This window comes from Lissotriton helveticus, chromosome 1_1 (assembly GCF_964261635.1).
Source record: "Lissotriton helveticus chromosome 1_1, aLisHel1.1, whole genome shotgun sequence".
Lineage (NCBI taxonomy): Eukaryota > Metazoa > Chordata > Amphibia > Caudata > Salamandridae > Lissotriton > Lissotriton helveticus.
This window is the reverse complement of record NC_136057.1, coordinates 221,583,079-221,595,671: the sequence shown is the minus strand read 5'-3', so window position 1 is coordinate 221,595,671 and position 12,593 is coordinate 221,583,079. Positions and strand designations below refer to the sequence as shown.

Genomic DNA, 12,593 nt, shown 5'->3' with positions numbered 1-12,593 from the left:
AATCAGATTTGTACCTTTAAAGTTTCTTTCACCAGTAACCATTTAACACAAATGTGGTAAAATAGCACTTCTCCAGCTTTTCAAGCATTTAAGAGTCCAGTCAGCCCAAAACTGTGGCACATGCTCTATCTTAAATTAGCACTGGCAGTGTTCACTGTATGCAATGTGACCCGATGAACACGAAGTCACCGATGTCCATCAACTGGATCGCATCCACGTGCTGGGTGGGACCCATCAATATGGAGCCTGGGCGTTTTTTAACCGCTCAGGTTGTACTTGGGTAGAATTCACAAGGCAGACGCAGCTCCCTGATGGGATGGGTCCCCACCATGGGTTGTGAGTTACCCAAAAATGCTCCGTTGGCTCTCAAGCCCTCAGGTCATACAGTTGATAAGTTCAGTTTTGGAAAAACTAATTGTCTAAATCAGAGCTCACGGTACATGGATGACATTAATTTTCACCTGGAGAATGAGAGGGATGTTGACATTCCTGGGCTTCTTTATTGATATCCTCCAGGCACTTGCAATACTTTATCCAAGCCATGGTTGCTGCTTATTTATCTTACGCAAGGAACAGCCATTGACATAAGTCAAATTTTGACACTCTAGAATTACTATCAGTGGTGTCTGCTGAGGTGATAGTTAGAACAATAGTGGAACCATTCGCGAAACGGGTATACCCCCTTCTCTTGGGGTCCTCCTGGGGATTAACGCACATCTAAGGGTAGGGCTTGACGAGACTGAGAAAGCCAGTTTCCCAGGTCCCACTTTCCTTTGCAAGCCAAAGCAGAAAGCCAAGCAAGGGACTTATTTCATTGTGAAGGTAATCAACATATGAGGTGCTGTTCACTATTCTAGGGGGGACATTGCACCAGTCCAAACGACCCTTCATTGATGATAGGTTAAAGTCAACATTATTAGTAAGCTATCCTAGTGGTAGCTGTATTGCGTGCAGCCTTCAGACTAAGTCTTAACGGAATGTAGAGCAGCTCGTTTTACCAGTCTATAATCTCATGAATGAGTGAATGAAAAAAGAACAGGTGTATAACAAATATATGTATTTGTTCTAGACACATCCCTTTAGTTCCTTTACGAGGCTAAAGGCAAGAAATTACAGTCAGTAAACTTATTGAACACACTAGTAAATTGGCACAATATACGTTGAGCGTAGGATGAGATTAGAGGCGAATCATTACAGTCTGTAAACCTATATAGCACACAGTAATTTAGCACCATATACGTTGAGCTCTAGGGGTGTACCAAAGCCATATATTAATAAAGTGGTAGGGGAAGGACGAATGGCATAGAGACAGGGCCTAGAGCCTGTAGAAAGATTACTTGGGGTCCTGATAATCCTGTCACACCTAGAAGGTGCCCAAGAGCCTAGTTGCGGCATCACATAGTTCTGGGGATGCGTGTGATCATGTCCGGTTGGCTAGGATGATATTTCCCAGAAGCCAAAGTGGCGAGCGAAAAAGGCCCTTGGGCCAGCTTACGGCCTGGCGGAGTGAAGGCTGTGCTAATCCTTTTAGCTAAGGACTGTGATGCTGCGCTGTTAAGTAGACTGTCTGGTTTTCACGCATAGATCCTATGCATAAAGACGTGGGTAGAAAACCAGGATTAAGTGGCGATGTCCTCCCCTGCAGTACAACTTTCTTGTAGTAACAATGAATGTGAAAATAGGAAGCCAATTTTATAGCCTAGCATGGTTAGGGCGGTGCCGATCCTATGCTTAACGACCTAGATGCTGCATTAGCAAACAGACTGGCCTTTTCAAACCTAGACCCTATGGCCTAAAGACGTGGGTGGTAAACCAGGAATAGGAGGTGATGTCCTGGTCTACAGCAGAATTTTAGTAGCCATAAATGTGTCGTGGCACTGCCACTGGGTCACTGTACTGCACACGGGATATTATTCCTAATAAAGGTCATTCTACAGGGCACTCTCCGTAACACTAATTCAATCACAATACATGGGACACAAACTGAGGCTATGCTTAACATTTACTGTCGAAGTGTTAATGAGTAGTCATCTGGCGCTAATCTTATCTAAAACTTAGCAAGTGATGGTAATGTAAGACTAGCACGTGTACAGCAGTTATCGCCAGAAACACTAATGGTTTGTGTTTATCTTTTCCATTTATGTATGACCGGGTCCATGGTGGATACCTGGAGTGCTCCACATCACAACAGCTGCAACAGGTGGACAGCCCAAGGGATGCTTACGTCAGTCACGGCTGGGTCCATGGCGGATATCTGAGGGGTGCTCCACACCGCAACATCAGCAGCGGGTGGACGTCAAAAGGGAAGCATACGTCGAGAAAGAGGACACCAAGGGCCCAAGTATTTGCTGGCAGGTGTAAGTGCTACCCATTCCCTAAGGTGGAAGTGGGAATTGTCACCCAGGTTTTCTTGGTCTTTTCCTGGTCCTTTGCAGTTTCTCAAACCTGTGACGCAGGGTAGGAACTCATCACCAGAAGGGGAGGAGCTACAACAGCCCAGCACAAGCAACAGGCTGGACGCGGTACAGGGGAGATCTGATTTGGGGGTCTGTGCCTTGGTCAGTTCAGGAATTTCTGTCAGGGACTCTGAGCTCAGCAGCCCGACCCCCCGTCAGTGGTGATACTTCACCTGGGGGAGAATGATTTGGCCAAACTGGGGAGGCGCATTCTGATTGAGGAGATTATCTCAACTGCGGGGTGGATGGCCAGGACCTGCCCGGGTTGCACGGTAGTATGGTCGCAACTCATACCTCGATGGCAGTGGCGGGGGGGATTCGGTCAGGGCGTTGAATCACTCGGTAAAGAGGATCAACACACAGTTGGACAAGCTGTTTCGAGCCCCCCTGTTGCAGACGATACCTCATGGGTGTATCTGGGGTGAACGGTATTACTTGGGGATGGAGTTCACTTGAATGGAGCAGGGAAAGTCTTGTGGTCTGACAATATCTGGGCCTGGTTGGAGGGATTTGCTAATAGGAGCGTTCCTTAGGTAGGGTCTAGAGGGGGGAGGCCAGATCGTCGGTTAACAATGCTGGCCTGTGGCGGTAAGGTCATTATCGGTGAGCACATATTTGAGGTCTGAGGGGGCGGGCATCATCCTATGGAGGTTCCCGCCCAGGGGGAGGGGCCTGCGGGCCACTCCTAGAACTCCAGGGGCAAGGTAATTGATGCTGCAAAGGAGCACGGGTAGGAGTAGTTCACGCTTTCCTTAGGCTGGTAGCCACCCCGCGCGCGTATACTCATGACGTCACCGGATGGCGCAGAGTAAGGGCCCTCCTTTAGTGGGTAAATGGAGTTCAGGGCGTAGACCGGGCAATTCCCGGGGTAACACTGCGCATGCGCACGTCTCTAGGGGAGGCGCAGCTTGTAGGACCTGACACCGGTAGTGACCTTGCCATATGGCCAGAAATGTACAAAAATCAAGATGAGGATGTTAGACTCGGTTAGGAAACAACATGTATTAGAGTTTTTGTTAAGGTCAGGCTCTCAAACTTGTTGACAAAATTTGTATCTAATGTCCTGCTGATTTTTGTATAAATTGTTGATCATGCAATTAAAACCTTTTAATTTCATATCTTAATAAATACGGCCGGGCGACTAGCGCCCGCCTTCCAAAAAGTAAAGAAGTCTCGTGTCCACGTTTCTGGGTGTTGGGTGCCGGTTTGGGGGGGAGGCGGCAGCTAGTCGCTGACCATGTGAAAAGGGGGGGCCCTCGGCCCCCCCGCACGCATGGCGGCGCGGCGACCGTCTCCCCCCCTTTCCCCTTTGGTGTCTCTCGGTGGTGGGGGCGGGCCCTGGTGGGCGCGACCCACCACCGATTGGCCGGCGGCCTCCCTGACCCGGATACCAGGTAGAAGGTCCGGGTCAGGGGGCGGGCTACAGGAGGGGCGGGCCGGAGGGGGCGTGCCCCCCCGCCTGGCCCCTTGAGAATAAAGAGGTGGGGAGCGCCCAGGAGACCCCCTTGTCCCTGGACGCTCCCTCACAGCACGGTGTGCCCCGCGCTCGGGGCTTCTTTGTTTTCCCACCCACCATCCCTTGGAACAAAAGTATTGTGGCATTCATTATGTCTGGTTTAATTGTAAGTTGGCGAAGGTACTGTCCACATGTCTTACATGGTAGTAGAAATGGATCTGTCGGTATATTTTGATGATGCCTTTTGTTTAGGAATTTTTTCCCTTTTTAGCAAACTGTGTGTGAAGTACTTTTTCTTTGATGCCAAGTGTCTTTAGGCCTTTTTTTTTTTTTTTTTTCCCTTTGTAGCTGTACGGTGATGCTGTTATTTATTAGCCAGTGTAGCTGTCCTTTAGAATTTTTTCCCATAGGTCGTCGTATTTATTAGGTATGGGGCATGCGGTAAGGTCATTATCGGTGAGCACATATTTGAGGTCTGAGGGGGCGGGCATCATCCTATGGAGGTTCCCGCCCAGGGGGAGGGGCCTGCGGGCCACTCCTAGAACTCCAGGGGCAAGGTAATTGATGCTGCAAAGGAGCGCGGGTAGGAGTAGTTCACGCTTTCCTTAGGCTGGTAGCCACCCCGCGCGCGTATACTCATGACGTCACCGGATGGCGCAGAGTAAGGGCCCTCCTTTAGTGGGTAAATGGAGTTCAGGGCGTAGACCGGGCAATTCCCGGGGTAACACTGCGCATGCGCACGTCTCTAGGGGAGGCGCAGCTTGTAGGACCTGACACCGGTAGTGACCTTGCCATATGGCCAGAAATGTACAAAAATCAAGATGAGGATGTTAGACTCGGTTAGGAAACAACATGTATTAGAGTTTTTGTTAAGGTCAGGCTCTCAAACTTGTTGACAAAATTTGTATCTAATGTCCTGCTGATTTTTGTATAAATTGTTGATCATGCAATTAAAACCTTTTAATTTCATATCTTAATAAATACGGCCGGGCGACTAGCGCCCGCCTTCCAAAAAGTAAAGAAGTCTCGTGTCCACGTTTCTGGGTGTTGGGTGCCGGTTTGGGGGGGAGGCGGCAGCTAGTCGCTGACCATGTGTTCATGCGCATTTCCCGCTCCACGTCGGGCTTGTCGTGCATGTACCTACATCACACACAGACACACTCACCGTTCATCTCGTTTAGTACCTCACATACGAGGCTTCCTTTCTGCACGTCTTATAATTTCACTTGTGTGCACCTCTTTGCATGTGTCACTGCAAAGTTCAGGCAATACCCAACAATTTGTTTTCTGCCCAACACACAATTGAAAATGGGCCAACATTTCTTTGTGCATGACCAGTCGACTTTGTGTGCCTCAAGCAGGGGCGTAACACAGGCCCCCGCAGCCCACGCGGTGTGGGGGGGCCCGAAGCTCCAGGGGCCTCCTCGGCACTGCTCTCTGTCCGCAAGAGCTCCTAATTGAGCCCGGAGGGGGCCCCTCTACATACCTTGCAGGGAGGCCCCCTCGATTTTCATTATGCCAGTGGCCTCAAGAATGGCAGCGGCGGGAGGAACACTTATCTCGTTCACATTTGAACAATCAATACGATTTGTTAAAGCACTCTAGCTCCTCGTCGGGGAACCTAAGCACTATACAAAGGTACTTTTATTTTAGTGAACATCTTCACCTGCACTTGAGGGCAATATGGGGTCATAATGTGCTGCTACCTGTTATGTATTATCTGTTTTATGGACACGTATTGCTTGCAAATGATTCCTGCCGCACTTAATTTTATAGTTCTGTTTCAGAAATCTGACTGAATCTGGTCCGTACTTCTTGCTCCCATTAGAAACACAGATAACTGGATGTCATTGGCACCGCATTTCAACAAGCTTTCACCTCCGAAGCCCCTTACAGATTTGTAACACTCCTAAAGTACTGCTTTGGTGCGCCTGCACAGATTCTGAAAATGAAAGCCCCCTGCCATCTTTCCACATACTGAGCAGACTTGGAATTGGGCATTAAACATAAACAACCATAGAAATTTGGACTGCGGTCTAATAACCGCATGTAATGCCCTCATTTCAAGGTCTTCAGTTAGCTGATCCAAATCTCACATTTAAGACTGTATAGTTCTCCATGTTGGCATCTAATACATACCAGCGCTGTTTCAATACTTATATACCTAAAGCAATGGTTAATTTGTAAACAAAATGAGTGCAGAGGCTCTCGACTGGAGACAGCTTCTACCAGCACATTTCTCCTTTTAGCACCGCCTATAAAAGAACCAGCTACTAACCATGAAGCCCTACAAGTGGGGAGATGATGTGGCATAATGGCCAGAGCTGCCAAACTTGGAGCTGGGGAACCAGGCTTGAGTCTTGGCATGGGTCAACATCCTGTGATTCTTGGTGAATCACTTGATCTCCCTGTGTCCTGTCCAAAAATCTATGGGGCATATGTACAAGGCGTTAATGCCGCCTTAGAGGTTTTGCGGCAAGATTTCTATCGCCTTATGTACTAGCTGCCGCTAACCTCTGTTAGAGGCAGTTTTCCGGCAAAAACATCCCTTCTAAATATCGCTACTTCTGTTAGCAATAATGACATGCAAGGGAGGTGTTCCCTGCAAAACGGCCGCTAACACTACTTTGCGATATTTACAAGGGGATTTCTGAACTTTGGAGGATCCAAAAAACTGCCGCTAATTGCAGTTGGAGGCAGTTTTTTTAGACCAGAAAATAGCTGGTCTCAAAAATCAGATACTACCTGGGGCCTCTTTTCAGCATGTTTTGGTTCTGGACAGCGCAGCAAGCAATGTTGCTGCGCTGCCCTGCAACAAAACCGCACATCAGTTATGCGCACCACCAATTAGATTCCTTAAATGCAATGCAAGAACCACTTTAGAATAGCAATTTTGCGATTTCGCTAAAAGGGGGCGCAAATTGCCAATAAGTTGAACTTGATGGTAATTTGCAAAAACTGTGAAAAATGCAGTTTAGTGCATTTTTCAAAGTTTCATGTTGCGCACACACATGACCTTGGGGCATGTGTGTGCGCAACATGAGTGCACATCACTATTTCAGGGTTTCAACAGGGTGTCATTTTGACACCTAGCACACTTAAAATTGCATCCACAACTTGCGAGTACCTATTGGTACTCGCAAATTGAGCATGCAATCTCCCATTCATTACTAGGGGCTTGTAGGCCCATTGGAATGAATGGAGAGCCATTCCTTAATTGCAACTTGCAATTTGCGCCATAGCCTTCCCCTTTGCCAGTGGTTTACCACCTACTTGAAGTAGGTAGCAAACTGCGAGTGTTTTGCAGCTGTAAATATGGACACAAAAAACTAGTATATAGCATGTTGACTTGCTATTAGGAAGGGACGCTCCTTCCTAATAGTGAATGTGGCAAATGCTATTTTGCGAGTCAGGAACTCACAAAATAGCATTTGTACATGCTGTTACCCTTTTTTGCGGCCGAAAAAGGGCCGTACAACTGGCGGCAAGTGAGTTTCAGCATGGCACTCCTAAAGGCATGTAATAAACCTTTGTATATATCATTTGGCTAATCAGGAGATATATGCTTCAAATTTGATATACTTAGACACAACAATTGACTCTTTCACAAATTGCCAGTACTGGTTTGCACTTTTGTGATGAACCTCAAGCTTTTTCAGAATGCATCACAACTGAGAGCATAACATATATTCCACAGAGCACAGTTTTGAAAGTTTAGCACTGATTGCAAGATCTATGCTAACAAACCCTTGTCATCATCTGTTTATTGAAGATATCGTTAACGTTTCTTGTTGCCCCACATCTGCTCCCAGGATTCAGGAGACCACCTCAATGAAAATAAATATTCTCCTTTCCTACTCTCTCATGCCAATGAGATCTTTATTGTATGGCCCTCTGATCCCTCCAACATTCTACAACAATTATGTCTACTTACTGATCAAGCATATCATATGCTGCAAATAAAACTTCACTCTGCATGTCCTGACACCACCTTCATTCTCCATCCATGATCCTGATTTACCAATGACCCCGACACGTTTTTGCAAAAGCCTTGGTCACAGGTCAAAAACGAGCTTTGTGATAGTGCCATTTAAACAATAGCATCAAGTGCATAAACATTAACAAAGGACACAAATTCTGGAGTCAGTAAACCATGTGAGAAGGCAGTAATATAAAACAAGTTAACTAATATGTTATTTGCCTCAGCCATCCTTCTTGAATTAAAATACTTTCGAATATGCCCCTATAGTATCTGGCATTTAGGCTTCTTCAATATAGCCATATAGCCCGCCATAGCAGACTATACTGGCTCTTAAAAGGCCCGCTCCAGCGTTAAAGGCCCGAGCCGAGGGTGAGGGACTTTAACAAGGGAGCAGGGCTTTAAAAGCCGGTATAGCCCAGCTACGAAGGGCTATAAGGCTATTAGAACATTCTGCCACCAGAGGGCAGAATGTTCCAATAAATAAAACAAAGGCCTCTTGGAGTTCAAGGGGTTTAAATTCCCTCGGGCTCCCAGAGGTCTTTGAAAACAACATTGGAATGTTGCTTTGCGGGCCTTTACTGGCCCGTAAAAGCATGGAGCACTCCATTGTCTTCAATAGAGTGCTTCACATTCCAATATTCAATATTGTTTATGACGTGTAATGCACAATTCTAAATACTTCAGTAATGGTATTTATGTACATTTTTTAGTAAGTGAACACATGTTCTTTTCATCAGGTGACCTAAACCATAGAATTACACTAGATCATGAAATTATTAATTGATGCAAGGAGCATGTGATTAGCATTGGATAACTGCAGGTGATAATTATATTGATGTACATTCGAGAAATATTTCAATACATATGGCTCTTAGCATCAAACTTTGTAGTCTACGAATTTAGGCCAGAATCAAAATATAGAATCCATGAGTATTGACATGACCATAATTCTACATGCTAGTGTAGCCATTACTGCCTGACTAATTGTGGGCCCGATTCACAGAACTAACTTAAGACAAATTCCTAAACTTACTACTTTTGGTATTCACAGAAGTTAGGATTTTGTCTTAAGACAGACTTAAGACTAACTTAAGACAGAATCCTAACTTAAGTCTGTCTAAAGTCTGTCTTAAGTCTGTCTTAAGACAAAATCCTAACTTCTGTGAATACCAAAAGTAGTAAGTTTAGGATTTTGTCTTAAGTTAGTTCTGTGAATCGGGCCCTGTGTTCTGGGGATACATGTTCATTTCTGGGGGGCAATAAGTGTCAATAAAATGGCAACCCCTGCATCTAATATTCTGTATTTTTAGATGCAGGCTCAGCTTATTTGTGCCTGATTCTGGATACTATCAATTACCTGATAGTTTGCTGAACATTAAAACATAGCTCTTAAATTTTTGTTTAGATGAATACTTTCTTGAGTGACAAAAAATAAGAATATAGTTTAGTTCCAACAAAAAAAATGCAACAAATTAGAGTAAATTTGTTGTGTGTGTGTGTGTGTTGGTGTGTGTGTGTTTGTGTGTGGACACACATACATGTAGTTCTTTGAATAGATCTAATATCTGGCCTCTCCTGGACACTGAGACTTCATTATCCCCGCAGAGAGATACAACTTTCAGCTGCCACTTTGTGTACTGATGGATATTCTCGAAAGCGATATTGCAGTCAAACACTAGAGCTGGCAATGTGTGGAGACACTACCTACACCCGTGGTACTGAATATATCACATGGATCTGACACACCTACCGTGCTTACACAACTTAGAGGCAGATTTATGTTAACTGGCGCATCCCCAGGGATGCGCCAGTTAATGTGCGCCACAGTGCGCCACTGCTCCGCCACCCATGGTGCGCCGCATTTATAATGCGGCGCACCATGGTGCAAGGCAGTGAAGATGCGTGAAGCATCTCTCGGCGTACGGGCGGCGCATTGCAGGAGTCATGTCGCAAGTGCGACATGACTCCTGCAATGCACAGGGGCCACCTCTTCAATGCATGGTGCGTCACCCTTACGCCTGCTTCAAGCAGGCATAAGGAATTGACGTAAAAAGTGACTGAGTGAAATCTCATAGATTTCACTCAGCCACTTTTAGGAGGCGTTCCTGCGCAGGAGCGCCCCCCCCCTGCGCAGGAATGCCTCCTTATGGCGCAGGGCTTTCCAACGTGACGCATCTCCTAGATGCGTCATGTTGTAAATAGGGCGCATTGTTTGCGCCGCCGTTGCGTCACATTAAGTGACGCAATTGCGGCGCAAAGAGGCGCAAGGGCCTCATAAGTCTGCCCCTAAGTGTTTCTGGTTCAGGAGGTTGGACTGGATTAGAGGGGTTTGTGTTGCAAAATCGAGGAGTGAGGGCAGGGATGAATTACTGCTGAATAGTTATGATCACCAACGTACGTCACCACATCTGATTAATTAACTATTCATTTTGATTCTTTGATTTCCATTTACTTCAGTTAATTTTTCGAGAGTTTTAAATATTTATGAGCTCTGACCTATTAAGGAGAGAGATACTTTTAGTGCTGTATTCTGTATTCCACCTCCTTGACCGGTATTGCATATTAAATGACGCATGATGCTGTAGCATTGACCACAGTGGATTAGTCCTCTGACCCTTTACTCCTTGCTTATCTGATTAGTGGAGTGGTGTGGCTCACTGGTTAGAGGCGGCAGACCCGGGAGCAGAAGTCGGCCCGGGACCAGGGTTCAATTCACGATGCGGCAGGGTCGTGGACCAGGGTCAGCGGACTCGACAATTCTCGCCTTGGTGCCTACTCTAACCTGGGGTCCCACTCGGCAACTCTGGGCATTAGCTTGCCTAATCTCCACAACGGCCCCATCAACGCCGGGGATGCCTGGCTCCACCTTGGGGACTCCCAGTAGGGACCATCCCACAGGGAAAGCCAGGACGTGTTCCCCAGTGGTATACAGCGCCGGGACGCCCCTTTGCTGGGGCAGCTGTGCGCTTTACAAGTATACGACATTTATCACTGCATTGGCTACTCTATCCCAGTTTGCTTCTTACACTCTGCTCTGTGTGCTGGATCTCAGTGGGGAATACATTTTTGAAGGTGGATGCTACTTTCTAAGGGGCGCTATGAAATTATCGCTGCTTTTGCGTCTGTTTTGGGGCGAAAAGCTGCAATAATTTCATTGCCTTATGAGCAAAGACACGCTATTGTGTGTTTTGCTGATTAAGCGTCCCTTACAACAATGCTCAGCTTTGCATCTCTAATGAGATGCAAAGTGGGCGTTCCGTGCCAAAATAACTGGAGAAATGTCGCTAATCAACATTTCTCCAATTATCAAGCTGCACACAAACAAGGAGAGCGATAAGAAAAATAGCGCTAACCACAGTTATTGCTACTTTCCTTATGCCTGCTTGTAATCTGACTTAGCCATGTAATCCAATGGGAGGAGAATTACATGGCTAAAACCACCATGCCCTATCAGCAAGGTATCGCTGGTCGCAGTGCGATTATCGCTGGATTTCCAGCGATAACCACACTGTTTTCCAGCTAACGCATGGATTCCTATAGCTTGGGAGGTAAGCGTTGCTGATAGCACGCTATCTCCGCGATAGAATCCAGCATTAGCCTGTGATAATTATCCTCGCGCTAGATGCGCTGAGCGATAATTATCGCAGGCCCTTGCTGATATGCCCCTGAGTAGGGCAGCATAATTTAGAAAAAGACTGCTGCACTCCTCACAAATCTTGGAGGATGAACCTTAGAAACAAAAAAAGTATGGATCACAGTATTTCAGTCTGCCATTCAAGGCGCATGTTAATGTAGTAGCATTATTACTCAATGCAAAGGTGAGGCAACAAGGCATGTCAAGGCATTTGACTGAAGCAGAGGTCATAATAGGTGCATTAGATAAAATAGCGGCCCACTAGCAGATATGTCCCTATAGTAAAGCTTTGGGAATATGAAACACGGTTAATAAACTTGAAAAAGAAGGAAACAGTGTTATGCTTGATATTCAAGTAAATTAATTCTAAATTTCAAAAGTGGACCTAGATTTGAAAAAAAAATATTTATGTTACGCAAGTATTTAGAATATATTACAACAAATTCAAATTATTTTATTAAGTACAAAAAGATTTCCAACGTAAAGTAAACAAATATATATTTCTTACATACTAATAACTATTAAAAAGTGATGCATTTTAATACAATTAGAAAATGTATTGAGACATTACAAAATAAAATAATACGTCTTATTTTAACATTCAATTACCAATTTAGTTTTCAACCTTTTGCAATATTTTGATTCCAATTAGAATTATTACCTATGGGTTCTCATGCCAAGTCCCTACCGCAATTACTTTTCTATCTGAGGATGTTGCACAACCAGAGGTTGACCATTTGTGGTGCCGGAGTTATGACGATAGCCAAGAGGAATTATTGTAACATGTTTACGTAGTTACTTCTAGTGTAACGTTTTTTTACATATGTCTGTAGTGTAGTTGACTCCTATAAATATTTAGAGGATGTCAGTTAATAATCATGACAATGGCCCACTACACGTGATGGTATAAGGACTGAAACATTTGTTTTATTTATATACTTCGTTGCCTAGGAATACCAATATGACCAAATCAAAAAAATTCTCCAATGCATCCCCTTATGTTAATGTCTGTATGTTGATTTCTGTATATGCAGAATCGTGTGGATATATGGGGTTTCCCTGTAA

General features: G+C 45.3%; 1 protein-coding gene across 5 annotated transcripts in view; it reads left to right on the top strand.

The window, feature by feature from the left end:
- Positions 1-12,593, top strand: part of LOC144786304 (glycine N-acyltransferase-like protein 3) — a 125,425-nt gene that overhangs the window by 74,110 nt on the left and 38,722 nt on the right. The window lies entirely within an intron of this gene.